Source organism: Marmota monax, unplaced genomic scaffold (assembly GCF_021218885.2).
Source record: "Marmota monax isolate L192 unplaced genomic scaffold, Marmota_monax_Labrador192_F-V1.1 WCK01_AAM20220418_F8-fsc00081, whole genome shotgun sequence".
Taxonomy (NCBI): Eukaryota; Metazoa; Chordata; class Mammalia; order Rodentia; family Sciuridae; genus Marmota; species Marmota monax.
In genome coordinates, this window is record NW_026695234.1 from 6,385,431 (window position 1) to 6,409,895 (window position 24,465).

Here is a 24,465-nt window from a genome sequence, read left to right on the forward strand (position 1 = left end):
TGTTGAATTCAATAAGCCAAGGTTCCTGGCATTCTGTTTTGGATGTGTTCCTCATGGATCTTTTTAAATAGATATTGGGAGAAATGCATTGGTCTCGTAATAAATTATAGGGTAAGACCTTCTGTGTGTGGAATTAAATTTATTTTTATTAACTTTTCAAAGGTGAATCAGGGTTTTCATTTAAATGGGAAAATATGATTTTCATCAATAACATACTTATTTTTTCCAGATTTGCATATAAATCTGAAATAGCACCAACATGAAGTGGGTAGCCATCCAGAAACATTATTTTTTGGCAGACCGAGTTATATTTATGGTTTAAAATTAAATCATACTATCATGTTTGAATAAGAGGTTAATCTTTTTTATTTATTTAGTTATTTATTGGTACTGGGGATTGAACCCAGGGGTGTTTAAACACTAAGCCACATCCCCAGCCCTTTTTGTTTTTTATTTTGAGGCAGGGTCTTAGTAAGTTACTTAGGGCCTTGATAAATTGCTGAGGCTGGCCTCAAACTTGCAATCCTCTTGCCTCAGCCTCCCAAGTCACTGGAATTATAGGTGTGCACAACCATGCCAGCACTTCAATCTAAATTAAAGGGATGTATGCAAAATGGAGAGAGAAAAAAAGATTTGCCTAATAATATGAATATTAACAAGAATGTCAGGTTACATGCACCAAGTCTTACTATCTGCCATTTACTGCTGTCATTGTTTTATATTCATCATTTCATTCCTCATAATAAATACTCTGTCATTTGATTAAAAAAATTAGTACTGTGTAGATATTCTCAGTGACTAACATTTTTTTCTTAAACTATTTTTAAATAACTTTATTTGTTTATTTTTTTAAGTGGTGCTGAAGATCCAACCCAGTACCTCACATGTAGTAGGCAAGCGCTCTGCCTCTGAGCTATAGCCCCAGCCCAGAAATTACCTTTTTAAAAAATATATATATATATATTTTAAGTTGTAGATGGACAAAATATCTTTATTTATTTATTTTTATGTGATGCTAAGGATTGAACCCAGTACTTCACATGTGTGAGGCAAGTGCTCTACCATCGAGCCACAACCCCAGCCCTGGAAATTACCTTTTATGTTTAGTTACCAAAATGTGTAACTTATTTGCATTGTTCTCCTAGTAGTAGAAAAAACTCAATAAATTCTTTAGATAAATAAAAATAATTAATATGAATATTTTCATTACAGGAAAGTATAAAATAAATTATATTAAATACTATGGGAAAAGTGGAGTAGAAATGTAATTTACATGGGAAAGGGAATAATATAGCATTTTATGTGGGATATGAATATTCTACTACAGTTTTAAAATGGAGGGAAAGGAAAATAAAATTGCTTTTGTGTTTAGATTTCTTTCTTTTATTTTTAAAATTTTGTTCTTTTTAGATATACATGATAGTAGAGTGTATTTTGACATACCATACACACATGGAGTAGAACTTCCCATTCTTTTGGTTGTACATGATGTGGAGCTACACTGATTGTGTACTCATATATGAACATAGGAAAGTTATTTCTAAGTTGTTATTTCTGATTCATACCATGATCTTTCCTATTCCCATCCTTCTTCCCTTCCTTTCATTCTCCTTTGTCTAATCCACTGAACTTTTGTTCTTCCCCTGCCCTTATTGTGTGTTAGCAGCCGCATATCAGAGAGAACATTCAACCTTTGTTTTTTTTTTTTTTAATATTTATTTTTTAGTTTTAGGTAGACACAATATTTTTATTTTTCTGTGGTGTTGAGGATCAAACCCAGTGCCTCGTGCATGCCAGGCGGTGCGCTACTGCTTGAGCCACATCCCCAGCCCCAACCTTTGATTTTTAGGATTGGTTTATTTCACTTAGCACAATAGTCTCCAGATCCATCCATTTATTGGCAAAAGTCATAAAGTCATACGTTTTTTATTGCTGGGTAATATTTATTGTTTAGATTTCAATTGGAATTTCAAGTGATATGATAGTTTTGGTAGTATTAAAATTAGTGATACAATATTTTTTGTTTTTTTAGTGTCTGTTTAAGGATTGGGGACATAGCTCAGTTGAAAGAGTGCTTGCCTTGCATGTACAAGGCCCTGGGTTCAATCCCCAGCACCACCAAAAATAAAAATAAAAAAGTCTTTAAATGAGCTTATGTTGATGTATGAATGAAAGTATATCTTTAATAGTGATTAAAGCTTTTGATGACAAACTATAGGTGTTAACCTAAAAATATTCAAGGACATACTTTTTCCTCTCAAATTTTTAAGGTGGATAGATGAACAAGACTCTTTGAATAGCTGGTAAAGGAGATAGAGATTCAGAGGAAACATACACCACCAATGAAACTCCACATCATGTATAACCGCAAGAATGGGATCCTAATTAGAATAAGTTATACTCCATGTATGTATAAAATGTCAAAATGCACTGCACTGTCATGCATATCTATAAAGAACAAATTAAAAAAAAAAAGAAGAAATAGTCTGCCTTCAGTTAACTTCTTAGTTAAATGGTGAAGTGAAGATATTTATATATGGTTTAACTAAAATGAAACCTTTATTTTGTCATGTTTTGCTGTTTACTATAATATGAGCATTGTGCCTCAGTGATGCGTTATGTTTGTTAAATGACCCTTGAATAGTGTGTGCCTGTTACCATGTAGGCTACTGTGCAGAACAGGAGGTTGTATATTTTAAAAGACAGATGGATAGTAAAAGCACACACTGTGCTGACCACTGATGAATAGTAGGGTTTTCTCTCATTATCTAGTTCCTGTAGTCATAAAGAAGGTGAGGCTGAGAGTCAGGACACCCCAATTCATGTGACCTTGGCCAGATTACTTAACACATTTGAACTTAGTTTCCTCATATAAGAAAAGTTTAAACTGTATGATCTTGTACCTCTGAAATTTAGAGTATATCAATTGAATTCATACTTTTGTACATAGTGCATTAGTTTTAGAAGGGATAGATATAGTGAAACTTTAGGAAATGGATGTCAAAATAATGGAACAGGTATTTAATGTAGTGTGTTGCATAGCTAAATACTAGTTATCTGAAGACCTGAAGTGAGATTAAGACAGTCTGTTATAAGGCTGTTGTGGTTTTTACCATTGTCCTTTTCAATTAAAAGGAATGGATGACTGAGGGAAGCAGAGAGAAAGGGTCAGAGAATTTCTCCTACTTGTTTTGAGAATTAGAACAAATTCCACTTAGGATTAGTAACTAACAATCCCAATTTTAGCTTCATGCCAGTGCCTCTAGTGAATGTTATATTTTTATAATGTCCTAGCATTACAAAATTGCTTATTGATTACAGACAGGTCCAGGCTTTGGTCTTTATAGGTCAGAGGCAGAAACTAATAGAGCAGTTACTGTTCACTCTTCATGGACTGGGACTCTTAGGTTCTTTATAGAGCTCAAGTGAAACTCTCTGGAACAGTTCCACCAGAATGGCTTTCCTGGGGGCTTATGAGGCTTACAATCTGAAACTGATACTCTTGTAGTACAAGAATAACTACAAACTCATGCGGAATTAGAAGGCCAGAGAGGAGAGATGCCATATGCAGCTCTTATTCTTAAAAGTGCCTTGGCTTGTGAACAGAGATTTTTCCCGTCAGGAAGCAGATATTTGGTTATATATTGACAAATCCTCTCTAAACAATTTTTAGAATAGAAAACTTACTTCTGTCTGTATTATGCCTTTGAAGGCCGAGTATTGAAGTATGCAAAATTAACATATGGCAGTTTAACACGTGTAGCTATCATCTATTTAACAAGACTTCATCTTCTAGGTTTGTGAACATTGTCTCCATTGTTTGGGGCCAAGAAAGAACTGAATAATTTCTGTGACTGATTTGCAGATATTATTATCATTTATACACTTATTAGCTTCAGTATTGGATAGTTGACTAATTTGCCTTTTTCATGTATTAACTTGCATTGGACCCTAATTTTTTTTTTTTTTTTTTTTGGTGCTAGAATTGAACCCAGGGGTAAGCCTATGTTCCACCACTGAGCTACACCCTTTAAGCCCCATCCTTTAAACCAGTCTTTACCTTTTATTGTTGTTGTTGGTAAAAAAATCCGACCTGAAGAGGTCTATCTTTAAAGTGATCAGGCTTGATGCGTTTGATGCTGGGGAAATACTATTTCCTGGCAGATTTTGTTGGATTTTTGTATCATTAAATCTCAAGTCAGCAGTTTACTTTTTGTTTAGTAGTTGTTTTGGCTTGTCTGAATGAGTCATAATTAAAATTTAGTACTCATAGTCTTGTCTAAGCAGGAATTATAGTATAGAGATACTTGTTATGTGTAAAGTCAGAATGGTACAGGTTGGCTGTGATTGCTGAGATTTTTTTTAATACATATTTTTTAGTTGTCAATGAACTTTAAAAAAAAATTATTTATATGCGATGCTGAGAATCGAACCCAGTGTCTCACACATGCTACTTACATTTTTTTATATATACCATAGTCTCACATATTCCGTGAGCTACAAACCCAGTTCCTGGGATGGGTTTTTATGAATACTAAACTCCTTTAGAATTGTTTTAATAGGTTTCTTTATCACCTACTCCCTCTCAAACTTAGAAAGTAAAAGCAAAAAAAAAAAAATGGTAAAAATAATAGTATTCTGGTTTCATAACCTGAAAATTCCTTTGAACTACTTACATTTTTACATTTATTATATAAAAATAAAATGATTATTTTATGTCTGTTAAAAAGATTCAAGAAGCTGAGTGTGGTGTGTTCTGTGCCTGTAGTCCCAGCTATGTGGGAGGCTAAGGCAGGAGTAAGGATCTCAGGGTTCAAGGCCAGCCTGGCCAGTTTAGTGAGATCTCAGCTTAAAAATAAATAAATAAAAAGATTCAAAAAGGTTCAAGAAATAGAAGGAGTTTTAAAAGCATTTTTTGTAATTCCTTTGCTCATCTCTGATAAAAATATATGGTCAGGAACATTGATTCAGTGCATGTGACTTCTGGTCCATCTTAATATATATATTTTTTTAATATTTATTTTTTAGTTTTCAGTGGACACAACATCTTTATTTTATTTTTATGTGGTGCTGAGGATTGAACCCAGCGCCCCACGCATGCCAGGCGAGCGCACTACCGCTTGAGCCACATCCCCAGCCCTTAATATTTTTTTTTTAAAATATTTATTTATTTATTTTTTAATTGTAGTTGGGCACAATACCTTTATTTTATTTACTTATTTTTATGTGGTGCTGAGGATTGAACCTAGGGCCTCCCACATGCGAGTGAGTGCTCTGCCGCTGAGCTACAGCCCCAGCCCCTTAATAATTTTTTTTAAATAATATTTTTTTAGTTGTCAATGACCTTTTATTTATTAATTTGTTTATATGTAGAATTGAACACAGTGTCTCACACATGCCAGGCAAGTGCTCCACCGCTGAGTCACAACCCCAGCCCCTTTAATAATTAATATTGCTAATGTTTCCTATGATCATCTGACATAAGAACCAGCCCCGCCAGTACTGGGGATTGAACCCAGGCTCTTGCACATGCTAGTCAAGCACTCTGCCTTTCATCTATGCCCTCATCCCTGGTATAAGTATTTTGTTGAGCCAGAGCTATTATACTATGACAGTAGCCTTCATGTCAATTGAATATAAATTAAGAACCTAGATAGGGTCCAGGCATTGCACTAAATGCTGAGGGTACAAAGGTGAATAAGACATTACTTATACTATACTCAAGATTAAGGTAGCTGATAGAAAGTAAATATAGTAACATTGTAAAATATAACTGAAGTTCAGAACCAGAGAAAATGTAAATTAGATTTGGAGGCGAAGATATGGTTGAATAATTAGACAAGAACCTTTGGCTGAACAACTCAGGTAATAATGTTCCTCTTATTAGTGACATGATACAGAAGTAAGCTTTGTTATGTTAAAGCTGTATTAAGGCATGGTTGATATGTGTAGTAGGATTATGAGAATTCAGGCATTTTTGGGAACTCTCACAAAAATTCATCTGTGGTTAGTTTTGTAAACAGCAGTGCTTTTGTTGTTCAGTTATATGAGTTAAATGTAATGGATTTCAATATTTCTAAAAATTGTATTTAAATCTTGAGTAGAGAGAATCTAAGTACCCAGGCTGGGCACTGAGCTTTCATTTTATTTTTCTATGGTAGTATATATTTTTATATAGTATATTTTTATTTACACAGTAAATTATAGATTTTAATGTTGAGGTGGAAAAAGTAAAAGTGAATTGTAGTTTAGAAATTGCCCTACTTGGGGCTGGGGATGTGGCTCAAGCGGTAGAGCCCTTGCCTGGCATGCGTGTGTCGCTGGGTTCGATCCTCAGCACCACATACAAATAAAGATGTTGTGTCCGCCGAAAAATAAAAAATAAAAAAATTCTCTCTCTCTGTCTCTTTCTTAAAAAAAAAAAAAAAAGAAATTGCCCTACTTTCTTTCTATTTTTCTTTTAGTATTAAACTTTCCCTATTCATGATCTCTAGAGTTGTTTCGTCACCTTGGGGCATGGGGTGGGATATCCTTTGCTGAATCCAAAACTACTGTTTTTCTGTATCTTCATAGACTAAGGAAACTGATCAAGTAAATGATTCGTAATTGGAATGTGGAGGTTGTTTTGAGAACTCTTGTGGGCATATCTTGGTTTTGAAAGGGAAGGTTTACAGTTCTAAGGGGTGTGTGAACACAGCTTTCTGACAGTAGCTTTTGATTTTATTGGCTCAACAAATATCATTGTTGCACAATACATAATCTTCACTATGGTAGCTAATGAGATACGAAACTGCATAATTACACCAACAGATATTTTCCTTATAGAATTTGGCGGCTACCAAGTAAACCATTTAAAAAATTTATCTTAATTAGCTTAGTTATGTAGCATCATTGAGTCTTATATTTTTCTTCATGTTGTTGCACTTCACATTCTTGGTTGAACAGAGAAAGATATTAATTATTTTAAGCAAGAGCTTCATTATTTTAGCCAGTTGGCTTTCTTTAATTAGGATGGTTATTCAGATGAGATCCAACTCTATGAAATGCTTCCTGAAAATATTCAGGAAGTCAGTATGGAGGAAAAACTCCTGAAAGATGAAATGTTTCCAGGTTGTTTTAAAGATTATCCCCACTGTTTTTTATTCATCCTTTTATGTGTTAATCCTGCAAAGATTCCTGGTTGTGGTACTGATATTTGGGCAAAGGCCTGTGCTGTCAGTATGGTACAGATATTGATATTTAAAACCAGACACGATGTAGATATGCTGCAAGAAACCCCTCAGGTCTTCTTCTAACTGTTCATGTTTCCTTTCTAACCTGTAAGATGTGTTTGTTAGTGTGTTTCTTTATTTCAGCCAATAGAATCTAAAGAGAGCAAATGAGAATATACAGGACCTGTCAGTAAATAAGCTTCAGTTTCAGGAGACTGGGAGTAGCTGTTGAGAGCACTGTGGATTTAGTGAGGATGCTTTGGTGGATGGATGGTGTTTGTTAAGGGCTAAAAATGGAGGAATTGCAGCATGTGTGTCTTCTGTCATCCCTGAGGCCATTTATTAGTGTTTGAACATGTTCATAGCTCAGAATGGCAGTCCACAGACTCAAGATAATAATTTGAACAGGGAGCTGGGAGAAATAAAGATGATTTGAGTACATAGGATAAAAAATGAGCCATTAAAGGAAAGATCACATGTGAATGGAAGAATAGAGATTGGAAAATGGTAGATTGGAAAGAAAAAGATTAGAAATACATAAAAAATAGGATGAGGATAAATAGGCTCTACCAGTCTCTCTCTCTTTTTTTTTTCCAGAGTTTTCTATTGTTGTTGTTATTATTATTTTCCTTTTCTGATTAGTAAAGGAAAATACTTTGTGGAATTCTTGGGCTGCTTTGGACAAGGAAATTAGAAGTTCATTCTAGTTGTATTGTCAGAATATAATCTGAAAAGTTTTGTTGTCAGGTAGAAAACAAAGCATAATACTCATTCATGGAACTCCTTTAGTTGGTTCATTGGCCACTTAGGATAAAAAATAAGAGAGACTTTCAGAGTAGCCTGTGATCTTTGAAAAGTCCTTCAGAAATATGACCGTAAGATACCTCTTTCATTGTACCCCAGTGCCTCCCACTCTTTTTTCCACACTAGGGATTGATCCCAGGTGTGCTTTACCATGAAATTACACCACAGCCTTTTTTATTTTTGAGATGATTCTCACAAACTTGCCTGGACTGACTTTGAACTTGTGATCCTCCTGCCTCAGCCTCTGGAATCACAGGAATTACAGGTGTGCTCCACCATGCCTGGCACTTCTTCCATTTTTTCAGATGTTTTAGTATCACAGTTTTCCCCAGTGAGTTCAGTAGAAAACAAGTGTCCCTAAATGTTTAAATATATGTTCTAGGAATCAAAGGGTTTAAAGAATTATTAAATTTGGGAACTGATAGGGCACACAAATAATTAATTAATTAATTTTTACTAATAGAACATCTGAGAGGTCTTAGAACTCCAGTTTAAAAAATAAAATAAGGTCGAGTGTTGTGGCACACAACTGTAATCCCAGTGGCTTGGTAGGCTGAGGCAGGAAGATAACAAGTTCAAAGCCAGCCTCAGCAATTTAGCCAGGCCACAAGCAACTCAGCAAGATCCTGTCTCTAAATAAAATACAAAAAGGGGCTGGGAATGTTGCTCAGTGGTTGAGTACCCCTGGGTTAAATCCCTGGTACCAACCAACAAACAAATCAGTGTGCCTTGTGAATTCCTGAAGGGATAGTTGGGGTTAGGTATGTAGCAGTTCTCAAACTTATTTGACCACCATACAGTTATATTGCCAATATACATAATCACATTACTTGTAATTGTTTCTTTAATGCCTCCTCTGACTTTGCTATTAGTTTCCTCTCTTATCTCCTCCAAGTTGGAGGATTTTTCTGTTTTCTCATTTCCATTTTTGTATTCCCTTTGGATGAATATTAATATAAGCTTACATTTTTATAAATATATTTTTTTAAGTTGTAGATGGGCACAATACCTTTAACTAATTAATTAATTAACTAACTAATTAATTAATTAACCAATTAATTAATTAATGTGGTGCTGAGGATTGAATTGAGCTAGGCAAGCTCTGTACCACACAGCCACAATCCCAACCCCACGAGCTAACATTTTAAAATAAAATATTCTTGGGGATATAACTCATTGGTAGAGCACTTGTTTAGCATGGGCAGGTCTTAGGTTCAATCCCCAGCACTGTCCCCTGTCCCCTACAAATAATATTCTAGAGATCTAATGTACAACATGAAGACTGTAGTTAATAATATTGAATCTTACTTAGTATTTTTGCTAGGAGATTAGATTTGTATGTGCTCTGGCCAAAATAACTGTGTGAGATGATGAATATGTTAATATGCTTGACATAGTAACCATTTTACAATGTGTAAGTAAAATCATGTTGATGTACTTTAAATATACCTTAAATGTATACAATGTAGAGGAAATATGATTATATTTATATCTGAACTCATTTGGATCTTCTGGTTTCTTGATAATCTGATTCCAAATCCTATCTACATTACTAGTTTTATTTGCCACCATTCTTCCATGATAATTCTTCATGTGAGCTCAATTTCTTTACTATTCTGTGATTATATTCTATACTTATAATGTTTTCCTTTACCTTCATATTATGGTCTGCTCAGGTGTGCACTCTCCCCAACCTGTACAGTTTAATGTGTCTCTCCTTCCTCATCACTGATACCTAAAGGTGTCATTCTACATGACAGTAGACTGTATTGGTTACACATTGGTTTATGGTTATTTAAGCTCATGTCTTATTCAGAAGAGAGGGAATACTATGCCATATTACTCACAGCTCCAAGCTTAACTATTCCCTTACACAGAGTAATAATACTAGCTAATATTTATTGTTTCCAAAGTGTTTTATGTGATTAGTGAGCAGTAGAATACTTACTCAAAGTCACATATTAGATTAGTGATGGAGCCATGATTTGAACTTGACAGTCTCCTGTTCTTTATCACTTCATAGCTCTGCTCCCTATAGTAGGTGATCACCTAGTGGTTGAATGAATAAGCAAATAAGACTTTAGAAAGAGGCCATGGCTGTGGCTTAAAGTTGTAAGACACTTTCTTTTTACATTTTCAAAGTTAACACCTGTTAAGTCATGTAATAAGCTTTCAATTAATAAGAACAATTAACAAGCATTCAGGAGGGATATGGGTGTGATAGAGATGAGTGTGTGGGGAGTAGATGTGCTTAATCATTGTTTTTAATTCCTCTGGTGCTTGAAGGTGTTGTTCTTATTGAAGGAATAGTGGTGAGTCTAGGCTTTGGAGTGTCTTTTTTACCCTTGCCCCCCCCCCCCCCCTCCCAATTGTGAGTTAGCATCTGCTTATCAGAGAGAACATTCAGGCCTTTGGTATTTTGGATTGGTTTATTTCACTTAGCCATGATAGTCTTCAGTTCCACCATTTACCAGCAAATGCCATAATTTCATTCTTTTTTATGCCCAGTCTTTTTATTCTTTATTTTGAGACAGAATCTCACTGAGTTGCTTAGGACCTTGCTTAATTGCTGAGGCTGGTTTTGAATTTGAGATTCTCCTGCCTCAGCCTCCCAAGTTGCTGGGATTACAGGCATGCACTATCATGCCTGGCACAAAATTGCTTTTTAAAAGAGAGGCATCTTTAAATTAAAACAATAATCAAATTAAATTATAATCTCAAAATAGAAAACATACCTATTATGATGTGCAGTAAGAATTCTGATGTGCATTATACAATATATGTACAATAAGCATCAACACGTCAGTGGCAAGCTGTTCATGGATTTGAGTCCATTGTAGAATTTGTTCTGAATAATTTCTCCTTGTTGAGCTTTATTTTTGGTGTAAGGAAGATGATAGGGACCTTTAATTTATGAAATAATTTTTAAAAATTAATTATGCCTTTTCCTTTAGACTACCCCTTAAAAATCTGATTCTACCTTTCTCATGCTGAGAATTCCTATAGTCTCAGTGTAGAGTCAAGGTGATTCTGAGCTGAGAGATCCTGAATGAATGGGGAAGGTGGAAGAATCTTAGTTTGGAATCATCTATAGGGAAGAAATATGAGATTATTAGCAAAGATTAGAAGAGTGGAGAGTCATGCAAATAAAGAATCTTGTAGTAATTTCTTTTAGACTCGAGCCAGGGGTATGTTGATTTAGTTATAAATTATTACAGTTGGTATTTTGTAAAATCTTCTTTGAGTGGTTCTTTGTTTGGTTGAGTGGGTTCAGATGAGGCTGAGAAAACAGGAAGATTGTGCTTGGAAGAGGGGAGAAGGTTGTTTTTAGGCCAAGACAGGTTCGTAATCCTACAAAGAGAGTTTCCAGGCAGGATATTTCTGCTTATAAAAATATTGTCTGATATGTAAATTCACATATCTGGTATAAATGATTCTGGTTAAGGTTTCTGTTTTCTTTTGATTCAGGAATAAGACAAAATAGTTCTGTACCCCAGAATACACAACAAATAAGAGGCATAAAACTTTTCAGAACTTCTGAAGTGCTATGGTTTTTTTGATTTCTTGATGCATTTAGCATTTGAAAAACCATGTGTAAACACAGGAAAGGTGTTTAGCATAGGATTTAACTTTTTTTTTGGCAAGTAAACCAGCCTTTGAATTACTGGCTCTGTGGTGGTTCTGTGTGTGTGTGTGTGTGTGTGTGTGTGTGTGTGTGTGTATGTGTCTGTGTTTTCTTCTTTTGCTAGATTGTCATCTCTCTTTTCCTGTCTTGGAAGATTTCTCTTTATCTAGGGCAATTACCCCACTTATACAGGGAGGCAAATTCAAAGTCATTGTTTTGTTTAACCAGAACTTCCATTTATATCTGGTCCTAAGCTGAGTCATTGAGGTTTGTTTTAACCAGCTTAGGTCTTGAAGCTTGCCTGCTTCATTATTTGGGAGTGGCAGGAACCTGGAATTGTTATATATTTTTCCATCTTATTCATATTTGTTGCTTAAAGGTGTCAGGGTCACACCCTTTACCTACAGCCTTCTTCATGGGTTAAGGTGTTGGCAACAGTGCTCTACCTCATCCTAAGTCCCACCACACATTCCTCACAGCCTGCTTTTAGGGAAGCTCTCTCAGCCTATTCTGGCCCATGGAGATCATTCTCTCCTTTGAACTCAAATAGCCTAATTTTCTCTGAGTCATATAGCCATTAATCTTGTTTTGTTTTGTGTTATCTTCTGTAATTGACTTTTATTGTTAATGTAAGCTGCTTGAGGGCAAGGGCTGTTGTTAGTATATTATATATAGTATTATAGAGTGACTCTTTTTCCCTAGATTTATCTTGGGAAGTTTTTGTGCCTCATATGACATGGGGACCTTTTAGAACAATTCCTAAGAACTCTCAAAATCTTTTAGACTTTGGAGGCCATGCTCTTTTGCTTTTGCCCTTGATAAAAGCACTGTGGTCACATTGTATCCATCCTGTCCTGTGTCCCAGACACAGCCAAGTGTGACCAGACACTGCAGACTTCCGAGATTAATATTTACCTTGAATAAGGGTGGTTTTTGGTCCTGGGGATTGAACTCAGGGGCACTCAACTACTGAACCACATCCCCAGCCCTATTTTGTATTTTATTTAGAGACAGAGTCTCACTGAGTTGCTTAATGCCTTGCTGTTGCTGAGGCTGGCTTTGAACTCTTGATCCTCTTGCCACAGCCTCCTGAGCCATTGGGATAACAGGCATGGGCCACCATATCCAGCAAGGGGTGCTTTGTTATTTTAAAGAAATAACCATATTCTTTATTTAGGCTTAATTTTTATGACCAAATATTTAAAAGAATGTAGACAAATGATGTATAGTAGGTTAGCTGTGGGGCCAGGTGAACAAGCAAAATGTTCAGATTTTGTGTGACAACATTATATAAAACACATTCTAATTTTGCTGTACCTGCTCAATAACATTAGAGATGAATTACCTGATCAATATGGTGCATTGAGTTTTCTTTAAGGGATATTTTTGTTTTTGTTTTGTTTTGTTCTGTTCTGGGAATTGAACCCAGTTTCTTATGCATGCTAATAAGCATATGCCCTGCCAATGAGCTATTAGCCTGTAGAGGATTAAAAAAATAATAGGAGTTTCAAATTAGGAGTTTAAATTAGGTATATCTCAATTTTCATATGATTCATTTTTGTTTTGACTGCCATATTGGAAACCCCTTGCCAGAGTCATTTAATATATTTTTTATACTGACTTTCTCTTGGTGTAACAGTTCTGGAGGAACTAACTATGTTAAGCCAAATTGACTGAGTGATGAAACAGTTACAGTAAATATGCCTATTTTGGGGGGAAGAAGAGTCTAAAATTGTACCTATTAGGATCTATGCCTTCTTGAAGAGGATATATTTAGATATTCACTTTTTTCCCCTCTAATAAGTTGGGAAAATATAAACCTTGAGTTATTTCCTGAATTATTTCCCAGGAGGATCACTACCTTGGTTTTTAAGCCTTCTTTCTTTAGGAATCCTGACTCTTCTATAAGCACAAGTCAGGTGCTGGCTGCTCTTCTGTAGTCGAGCTGGAGTGAATGTTCCCAAGCTTTGGTGAGCCCCTGAGCCCTCCCCGGATCATATATTTTTCTAAGTTTCCTTTTGTTATGGTTAGTTATATTTTTGAGAACATTTAAAAATGCTTCCATATCATACTATCTTAACTTTCAGGAAAATGAAGTTATATATTCTTTCTGTTATTAATGAGAAGCTATTTATTTACCTACATCATTTAAAAATTTTCACTTTTTCTTTCTATCTTATCCCAAAATAATGGGTCTTGGATGTTAGAAAAGTACACATATATGCTGTGGGGGTAACAAGTAAGTACACATATATGTATAGGTATAACAAATAAGTTATTTTTAATTAAATTTGAACTACAGCAAAATACATCTTATTTAATTTTTTATTTTTCTCTTTCAATTTTGCATTTGTTTTCCTCTACTGTGTCTGTTGTGTTGTTGAAAATAATTCTCTCATATCCGAGCCTTACTTTTTTCACTAGGATGCTTTTGTTGTTCATAGGAAAACAATTCGTTGTCTTTTTTTTTAATATTTTTTTTTTTAGTTGTAGTTGGACACAATACCTTTATTTTATTTATTTATTTTTATGTGGTGCTAAGGATTGAACCCAGGGCCTCGCCTGTGCTAGGCAAGTGCTCTACTGCTGAGCCAAAACCCCAGCCCTAATTCATTGTCTTTTTAAAAAATTTTTCCCAAAATATTTTGATTCTTAAAAACAAGTTTACTCAACACTTATAATTGCTTGTATTCGTAATTGCCATTCTGACTGGAATGGGATAAAGTCTTAGAAGTTGTTTTGATTTGCATTTCTCTAATTGTTAGAGATGATGAACATTTTTTCATATGTTTGTTGATCAGTTATATTCTTCTGTAAAATGTCCGTTCAGTTCCTCAGCCCATTTATTGATTGGGTTATTATTATTATTATTTTTTTTGGTGTTAAGTTTTTTGAGTTCTTTATATATCCTGGAGATTAGTGCTCGAGGATGTGGGGGAAAAGATAGACTTATACATTGCTGGTGGGACTAGAAAGTAGTGCAACCACTCTGGAAAGCAATATGGAGATTCCTTGGAAAACTTGGAATGAAACCACCATTTGACCCAGCTATCCCATTCCTTGGTCTATATCCAAAGGCCTTAAAATTAGCATACTACAGTGACACCGCTACATCAATGTTTATAGCAGTTCAGATCACAATAGCTGAACTATGGAACCAATCTAGATGCCCTTCAACAAATGAATGGATAAATAGAATGTGGCACATATACACAATGGAATATTACTCAGCCTAAAGAAGAAAGAAATTATGGCATTTGCAGATAAATGGTTGGAACTAGAGAATATCATGCTAAGTGAAACAAGCCAATCCCCAAAAACCAAAGGCTGAATGTTTTCTCTGATAAGCAGATGCTGATTCATAATGGGGGTGGGGGTAGGGGAAGAATGAAGGAAATTTGGATTATGCTGAGGGGAGTGAGGGAACTGGAGGGGGTGTGGGGATAGGAAGGACGGTGGAATGAGACAGACATTATTACCCTATGTACATGTACTGGTGTGACTGCACCATGTATAGCCAGAGGAATGAGAAGTTGTGTTCCATTTGTGTACAGTGTGTCAAAATGCATCCTGCTGTCATGTATAACTAATTAGTATAACAACAGCAATAACAAAACAAGTTCATCTAGCAGCTTCCAGTTCTGATCTTGGGTGAGTTAGCACCTTTACCTGTACTAGATATTTAAAACAATTGAGGCTAAGACTACTTTTGATTGGGTTGGTTTTCTAATTATATAGTAAAAATTTCTGTCTTGAGCTCTTTCCCCTAATGAGTTTTTTTTTTTTTGGGGGGGGGGGGGGGGGAGAGGGGTGGGTACTGGAGATTGAACTCAGGGGCACTTGACCACTAAGCTACATGCCCAGCCCACTTTTTACTTTTTTTTTTTGTTGTTTTTATTTATTTATTTTTTAATTTTTTTATTGTTGGACACTTTTTACTTTTTAAAAATTATTTTTTATTCCAATTTGTTATATCTGATAGCAGAATGCATTAGATTTCATATTATACATATAGAGCACAATTTTTCATATCTCTGGTTGTACACTAGTCAGAGGCTTTTGCAAAGGAATCTTTATCTGGAACTTCAAAAAGTGTGAAATTGATAAAAAGTTTTTTTTTGTTTTTTTTTTTTAGTATAAACCTATTTATAAGTTTATTTAATTGTAAAGAAAAGAATGACAAGGTAGTTTTGATAAACATAGAAAGGGAGTTATCTGTGCTTTAGAGAGCCCTAGGTTATTTTTGTGTTTTGTTTTAGTTGCACAGTATAAAAAAATTCTGGTTTACATAGAAAAGTACTTATAAATGTTGGCAGTTTTTAAAAAATATATCTTTACTAACAGCAACAATACAGGTCACTAACATTTTTTAGTACTGAGTATTATACTCTTGTTTTTTGAGTATTATACTTTTAAAAAAAATATTTTTCTTAGTTGTAGATGGACACAATACCTTTATTTTATTCATTTTTATGTGGTGCTGAGGATTGAACCCAGTGCCTCACACGTGAGGCAAATGCTGTACCACTGAGCCACAACCACAGCCCAGAATTATACTCTTTTTTATTTTTTTAGGTGTAGATGGCCTTTATTTTTATGTGGTGCTGAGGATCGAACCTAGGTCCTGCCCATGCTAGGGGAGCGCTCTACCGCTGAGCCACAATCCCAGCCCGAGTATTATACTCTTGATAGAGCTTTTGTATGTATTTTTTATAAGACAACTCTTTATGTTCTCTATGATCTAGTTCGAACGTTTTTGTTGTTGTTGTTGTTGTTGTTTTGGAGATTGAACCCAGTCTGAGCTCAGACCTTTATTTATTTATTTTAAAATTTTGAGACAGGGTCTAAGTTGCTTAGGGTCTCACTAAGTTGCTGAGGCTGGCCTTGAATTTGTAATCCTCCTGCCTCAGCCTCCCCGTTGTTGGGGTTGTAGGTGTGCACCTCTATGCCCAGCTTGGTAGTTACTTTTAATTTTATAAATCAGAAAGCCTAGGTACAGGGAGCTAAGGTAACTATAACAGAATCCACAGAGAGTAGGTGGTAGTTAGGCTCAAATGTGGTGCTCTTACCTGCTGAGCTGTATTTGTATTGCTTTAATTTTTCAGGTAATTTGATGTAGAAGCTTCCAAATGAAGTACTAGGAAATTCTAATATCCAAATAGAATTATTAATATTCCTTAATTCATACTTGTTTATTTTGGAGTGATAATTGAGTAAGTTTTGTGGTTTATTTATTTATTTTTTAAAAATATTTTTAGTTATACATGGGCACAATATCTTTACTTTGTTTATTTGTTTTTATGTGGTGCTGAGGATCAAACCCAGTGCCTCACATGTATGAGGCAAGCACTCTGCCAGTGAGCCACAACCCTAGCTCAGTTTTCTGGTTTATTTAAGTCTTCATTATACATTAAAAATATTATTTGTGTCTTTAAAAAAGTCCTTTTTTATTCATTGAGAGTTTTAAAATAGATAAACATATTTTGTTTTGGATTTTTAGTTGGACTGGTAAGTTTTATTTTTATCATTGGCATTATTTGCAACTGTAAAGCATGGTAACATGATACCTTTGCATTGCAAACTTATCAAAAATATTAACGGGAGGCACCAGTTAATGTAGCCATTTATAATTGGGAGATACCAAGCTGAAGGAGGTTCTTGGTGACCAAAACCAAAAAGTTTTCTGATTTTTTTAATGTTGTTTTGTTTTGGTCTTACTTGAAGTATTATGACATTTGTGTTTGGATAACTAAGAAATTTCACAAATGAAAGAGATGATTTTGGAACTCAACGTATAATTGCACATAACTCTGTAAAATTTGAAATTTCAATACCATACCATAATAAGATTTATACTTTGAATCTTGCTGACATCTTTTTAGCATGTCATGCTTGTCCGTGGAGCATGATATTTATACTACATTTAAGGAATAGTTTTTATAAGACCCACTTCTCTAGTTTTTCCTGTCATTGATTACTTACCATCAGTACAGGTCTTATTATGTTTTGACCATCTTATTTGAAGGTATACTAAAAAGTGATCAAAATAACTTTTAATTTTCCTTCCTCTTATTGTGTGTCATGTTTTGCAAATAAATTTTTTTATCTTTATTCTCATTTACTTGCTATATTATTCTGTTTTCTGTTACTGTAGCAAAATATCTGAGGCTGGTTTATTTATTTATTTATTTTTTAATCTTTTTATTTGTTTTAATAAGTTACACATGACAATACAATGACCTTGACATATCATACATTTGAATCAGATGGAATATAATTTCTCATTATTCTGAGTGTGTTTTAAAAAAATATTTTCAGCTGTAGATGGAGACAAGATCTTTGTTTTATTTATTTTTTTATGTGGTGCTGAGAATCAGACCAAGTGCCTCACACATCTAGGTGAGCGCTCTGCCACTGAGCCACAACCCCAGTCTGAGGCTGGACAAAGAAAGATGTTTGTTTAGCTCATAGTTTGGTAGGTTCAAGAGCATGGCACTGAATTTGCTTTGTTCTGGTGAGGGCCTCGTGGTGGATGGCATCACAAGGGTAGAAACATGTCCAAGTGGCCAGCATTTGGAAGAATTGGTTGGCAGTTTCAGACTCTCTAAGGAGATAGCCTGTTCTTTCAGGAATAACCAGATCCCACAAGAACTACATTATTCCTTTCTGAGTTTGGTTTCCCCAGAGACCTAGCCAACTTCCACTAGACCCTGTCTCTTAAAGGTTCCACCACCCTGAGGACCAAGCTTCCTTTGGCGAGCACAGTGAAACCATCAGCCATAGAACTCGCTAACATGAAGCAGGTTTTTTTTTTTTTAATTTTTAATATTTATTTATTCTTTTTTAGTTTTCGGCAGACACAACATCTTTGTTTGTATGTAGTGCTGAGGATCGAACCCGGGCCTCATGCATGCCAGGCGAGCGCGCTACCACTTGAGCCACATCCCCAGCCCATGAAGCAGTTTTAAGATCTCTAACATTCATGTCCTTGCCTAAAGTATAAAGATTTTACTTAATTTCACCCTTCCAATTATTCAGATATTATAGATGCTTCTCTCTGATCTCTTTTCAAATAATGATACTAATTATATTTCAGGATTAATTTGTTTATGCAGTATTAATAGCATGTGGTTTATTAAGCTTTTTCTCCAGAGTGTACATTTGTTTGTTCTGTGCAATAACTTACTTTGAACAATGCAGTGGTATTTTTGTTGTTAGATTTAAATTTCGTTTGTATGTCCCTCCAAATAATCTTACTCTTTTTTTTTATTCTTACTAACTCCCTTCTGTCCTCAATGATGTTTAATAACTTGACAGTGATCATAAATCTGTTTTGTAAAATTTAGCTTCATTAAACATATCAAAGACATGCAATACTCTTTTCTTCCATAAAAGATGACCTCTCAAGTTAATAATGACTCAATAATGATTTTTATATAAATTAAGATTTTAATAAAGACTCCAGTGTCTTCATTGTAGAGTATGAACTTTGGTGCAAGATCATTTTCATTTATTTTTGTTGCTCAGACTTGTGATATCCACCCTTTCTGGGTTTTGGCTGTGTTCCAGTTAGAAAGGAAAATGAGGGCTGGGGATGTGGCTCAGTGGCAGAGCACTTGCCTTGCACATGTGAGGCACTGGGTTCAATCCTCAGCACCACATTAAAAAAATAAATAGACAAAATAAAGATACTGCATCCATGCAAAACTAAGAAAAATTTTAAAAAAAGCAAAATGAAAATAGGATAGGAGAAAGGATTTTTAGTTGGTAGTGACTGACAACTAGTACTTGCAGGTTAAGTTCATTGTTTATGTAGCATATTTAGTGTGGGTCAGTAGGTTCTAGGCTTAAGAGAGAGCAAATCATAAATGAGCAAATGCTTACTAAATGTTGGGTAGGGGGCAGGAAATAGTAAGCTTGCATTTTGCTTGAGGTGACAAGCATTTATTGCTTTTGGTTATATTGACCTATATAAGGTGAGTGTTCTAATAGGAAACGTTTTTAAGGTAGTAGTTTGAAAATAAAATCTTTAAAAATTATTTAATTTGTGGTTTTGAATAAACAAGGTCTGTAAGGATTTTTCAAGGAAGACCTGTCTTTATGTACATGTATTTCCTGTTTATAGCAGCCTGCACAAAGAGAATGGGAGGTATGTGTGTACTTACACACACACACACACACACACACACACACACCCTTGAGTGCTTTATTAGGAAAGTTCATGTGTTAGCTTATTAAATTAATGGTAGTCTTAGAATATATGCAAAAGAAAACAATTGCTTTCTCATTTATAAATGAGTGGCAGATATCTGTCTCTTTATCTAGATGTATCTATATCACACACACACACACACACACAGTGAATGGAGTCTGGTCTGTTTATTGAGACTTTCTCATCTGTCTTTGTGATAGTCATGGGAGAGAGAATTATGTGTGTGTGAGAGAGATTTTTTTCCCGATTTATGCTTGTGCTCATGTTGTTTGTACTCCCTGCCATGTTTTCTTTCCTCCCTGTCTCATTCACTTGCCAGATTTGTTTCATTTGGTAGTTAAACTGTCCCTGACCAATACAGTAGATTATAACACACACCTCCTCAAATTACTTAAAACAGGAACTGTGTATCCTTTTTTATTTTTATACATTTCTCTCTTTTTTTGTGGGGAGGGGGATACTAGGGATTGAACCCAGGCGTGTTTTGCTACTGCACCACATCTCCAGCCCTTTGTTTTGTTTTGAGGCAGGGTCTTGCTAAACTTTTGAGATTTGCCTCAGCCTCCCGAGTCATTCCTATTACAGGTGTATACCACCATGTCCAGAATAATAAAAATTTCTTGACTAGATAATGACTGAATGAATGAAGTGTTTCATGCTGAAAAATGAAAAAAAGGTTTGACTTTAAGGAAAAAAAACTCCTAGGATTTGTAGGTAGCTCAGTGGTAAAGCACTTGCCTCACATGTGTGAGGCACTGGGTTCGATCCTCAGCACCACATAAAAATAAATAAAGATACTGTGTGTTCATCTACAACTTAAAAAAACAAAAAACAACAACAACAAAAAACAAACAAACAACAAAAAAAAACACCCTAGGATTTGGAAGTAGAGAAACTGAATTTCAGTCTTGTCACTGTTTTAATGTCTGTGTAACTTCAGAACAGTCTCTCTCCACTAAGTTTTAGTTCTTTTGCAAAAGTAACACAGTAGAAGTAGTAATTGTAGAGCAGTAGTAGCAATAGTACTATTAGTAGAAATAACAATAATAGTAATAATTTTAAAGTGCTTTTAAAATAAATACCCTGCAAATTTTAGTTAACATTATTATCAATAATGAAAAGGCTCTTGGTGTTTGTAGACTGTACATATGTAATGTCTGTCTTTATCAAAGTAGGAAGAGAATTAGTTCAATCTTTGGGTAGTGGAGTCCAGTGGTGTACACCTGCAATCCCAGCTACCTGGAGACTGAGGCAAGAGGATCACAGATTCAAAGTGAGCCTGAGCAAATTAATAAGACACTGTCTTGAACTTGAAAAAACTGGGAATATAGTTCAGTTGTAGAGTGCCCCTGGGTTTAATTCCTAGTACAGCAAAACAGAAAACAAACAAAATGAATTTTGGGTAGACATACTCACCAGTTATAAGATTTACCTGGTTTTGATATAATTTGGTTGCACTGCTGACCCTTTGCTTTACTGTTGAATTGTGCCACCAAACATTCAGACATTAAAGATAGGTCAGAGTGAGTCAGTTTTAGAAAACAGCCTTCCCTGAAAGTAGTCCATAATGCTATGGTTGATGATGTGAGATTTCCAGGATGACAAAGCATGCAGTTGGTAACAAAGTTCCATGTTATTTTCTAGTGTGGTTTGACTTTTCGAACTATTGTTGGTGACAAACTTGTGTACTCCTAATCCACCCCATTTTCCATGTTTTCTCTACAGAAATGTATAGTTAGAGCAGTGATGACTAATATGTTTTCAAGAAGTGCTACTGTAACCTTTAAGTCTGATGGCTAGATTGAGCATTTAAAGCTGTAACTTTTTCACTGCATCTGGATGACTGTATGTTCTTACCAAATGAATCACATTATGAATATGCGTAAGCTTATAAACACAACTTTTTATAAGAAATTCTTACATTCTGAAACAAAATTACATTGGTAGTATTTTCCAACTTTTCCACAAGAAAAAGCTTTCCATCAAGCCCTGGAAATTCTTTGATTAATATATATTTTCCCCCTCATCACTTGTACTGCATTCTTTTTTTTTTTTTTTTTTTTTTTTTTTTTTTTTTTAATTTTTTATTGTGGGTTGTTCAAAACATTACAAATTTCTTGACATATCATATTCCACACTTTGATTCTAGTGGGTTATGAACTCCCACCTTCAACTTGTACTGCATTCTAATGACACTTTTCGCACTATGTTCTCCATTCGCTTTTCTGTGGAATTTCCTAACTTCACTGTTTTATCCTGCCTTTTAGATTCTACTGTTCCTTTTCAGTTATACCATGCTGCCTCTTGTTTATCTTTCATGGGTATCAAATGTAAAATGAGGGATTGGACAGGAATCAGTGATTTTCAAGATACATTTACTCAGAGTTCTAGGATTTTCTTAAGTGGCTTCTAGGTTTGTTTGTAGAATGATGATTGAATACGAGAAAACTCTTTAGACTGGGGACCAGAGGGTATATACTGGAGTGAGGCAGTAGCCACTCATTTCCAAATGACCTTAAGGGTCTTCTTTTGCATTTATTATTATTGATAAATGGTTGTGTCCTGTTAATGTAAAGGGGCAAAAAGAAGGTGGAAAGGCATTTGATAGAAACTTTTGTATTATTTTAAAAAGGATGGAGCACATTCCACAGTTACTTAAAAGACTTTCTACATTGTTACACTAATTTCTAAGGCAGATTTTAGTTGCTGAGTTTGTAAAACATCACAACCTTAACTTTGGTAGTGTTATCAGATGGGCCCACGGCAGCTTTTACATATGTTGCAGCTTTTCATCCGTTTAGAGTTATAGGACACTACTGAAGCTTTGTTTATCTTTCAAGACAGTCTTTGTTCTTATTTGCTAACATGACAATTTTTAGTAGGTAGTTTACAGAAGAGAGGCAAAAATGTCAGGAATAAGCATGTTTGTATAGTCAGTGTTGGTAATGCCTTTTTTTTTTTTTTAAGAGTGTTAATAAGGATGACTGACTTTGGAGGTGTACTAGAGTTTTTAAAAAAGTGAACATGTTATCTTGGGTGTCATTTGTATTTTCCACAGTCTGCCAATGGTTGAACCTGGCATGTCTGTCAAGGAGCTCTTTTTGCTTTCAGATATAAGGGTGTTTTTTAAAATCAACCCTTGAAACAGATCCATTTTTGTATTTATTTCTGTTTGTATTTGTTTCTTTATAAACAAAATAGACCTGTCTGACTGGCACAAATATTCTTTAGCTACCTTGCAAAGAAAGTGACAATTTCCATTTATAATATTAGTAATTTACCTTTATAGCATTCTACATTTTCTTCTTTGTCCTCCACAATCTGTTAAACATTTTTTCAGTGACTAGGAGAGGTTAATTTGGGTTGTGATGTTATCAATGAAATATCAATTAATTTCTTTTTCTCTTAATCTGCCTCAGAGGAGAGGTACAGGGCAACCCTCTCTGGTGCCTTTCACACAGGGATGGTCTGTTTTGCTTTACTGATGTTTGAGACAGCTCTAAGTTGTGAGATGTGGTCTACACGCTCACAGGCAGATGCAAGTCTTCACACTGCCCTGAGACCTTCTCCTTTCTGATAGTGGAGTCTCCAAAAGCCCCTTGGATATTTAATTCTTCAAGAATTAATTAGTGCACACAAGTTGGAAATGTAGATCAGAGGAAAAAATAGCAAGTTCTTTTTGTATGAAGTGGAGCTTACTACCCTTGCTGCTTTCTAACTCAAGAGTTTGACTATTAAATAATTGTCTTTGATTCTGATTTCTTTCTTTCCTTTTGATACTGGGGATTGAACCCAGATCAACTCTTGTATTTTTTAAAAAATAAACTGTATGTACCAGGAAATGCACAGGTCTTGAGTTAGGAGATTTGATGAATACCTTAATCAAGACAGAAAAAATTTCTTTCATCCTTGTAATTCCCTTGTGCCTCTTTCTAGTAAATCCCTAGACACATTACTTCTATGATAAAAAGATTTCGACACACTCAAATATGAAATGATCAGATCTTTTTTTCTATAGTAACTAGTAATACAGATAATATAAAGTAAGACTTATATAAAACTAAATTTTTTTTTCTGTGTATGCAGGCCTATAAAAAGTGGAAAAGTGTTCAAAAGCTGGCTCCTTAACTAATTAGTGGATTTTTCGGGGGGTATTGGTACTGGAAATTGGAAATGTCGTGGGAATCAGACTGGTCAAAAAGCGGCAAATGGCATTTGGAGAGTGGGAGACATTAAACTTTATTTTATGCAGGTGGGTCGGTCCAGAGGAGATCAGACTCCAAATTCTGAGCCCCTATCTCCAGTTTCTCACAACATTTATAGGCTCTCTGCTGCCATAAAATTTCTAGTCCACACAGTAGAAGGTTGGGCTTGGGGTTTCTATCAGGAAGCTTGTTTGGTAAATCTTGAAGCCTTGAACCTGACGCCTTAACAGGGGTGTTTACACTTCAAAGCGGAGTAATTAGATTCCTAGAGGTACTTATTTATAATCCAAAAGGTAGGGGTCTATGGTGTTAATTAGGGTTCTTGAAGAAGGGCTGACTAAAAAGAGAAGGGAACTTTCCCTTTCCTAGCCACTAGTTTTTCACAACACTGTTCTTATAGTTTATTTT

At 35.0% G+C, this 24,465-nt stretch overlaps 1 protein-coding gene across 3 annotated transcripts in view; it reads left to right on the forward strand.

Annotated features, from left to right (window-relative positions):
* Sik3 (SIK family kinase 3) overlaps positions 1–24,465 on the forward strand; it is a 243,456-nt gene that overhangs the window by 49,146 nt on the left and 169,845 nt on the right. The gene's annotated exons all lie outside the window — the stretch shown is intronic.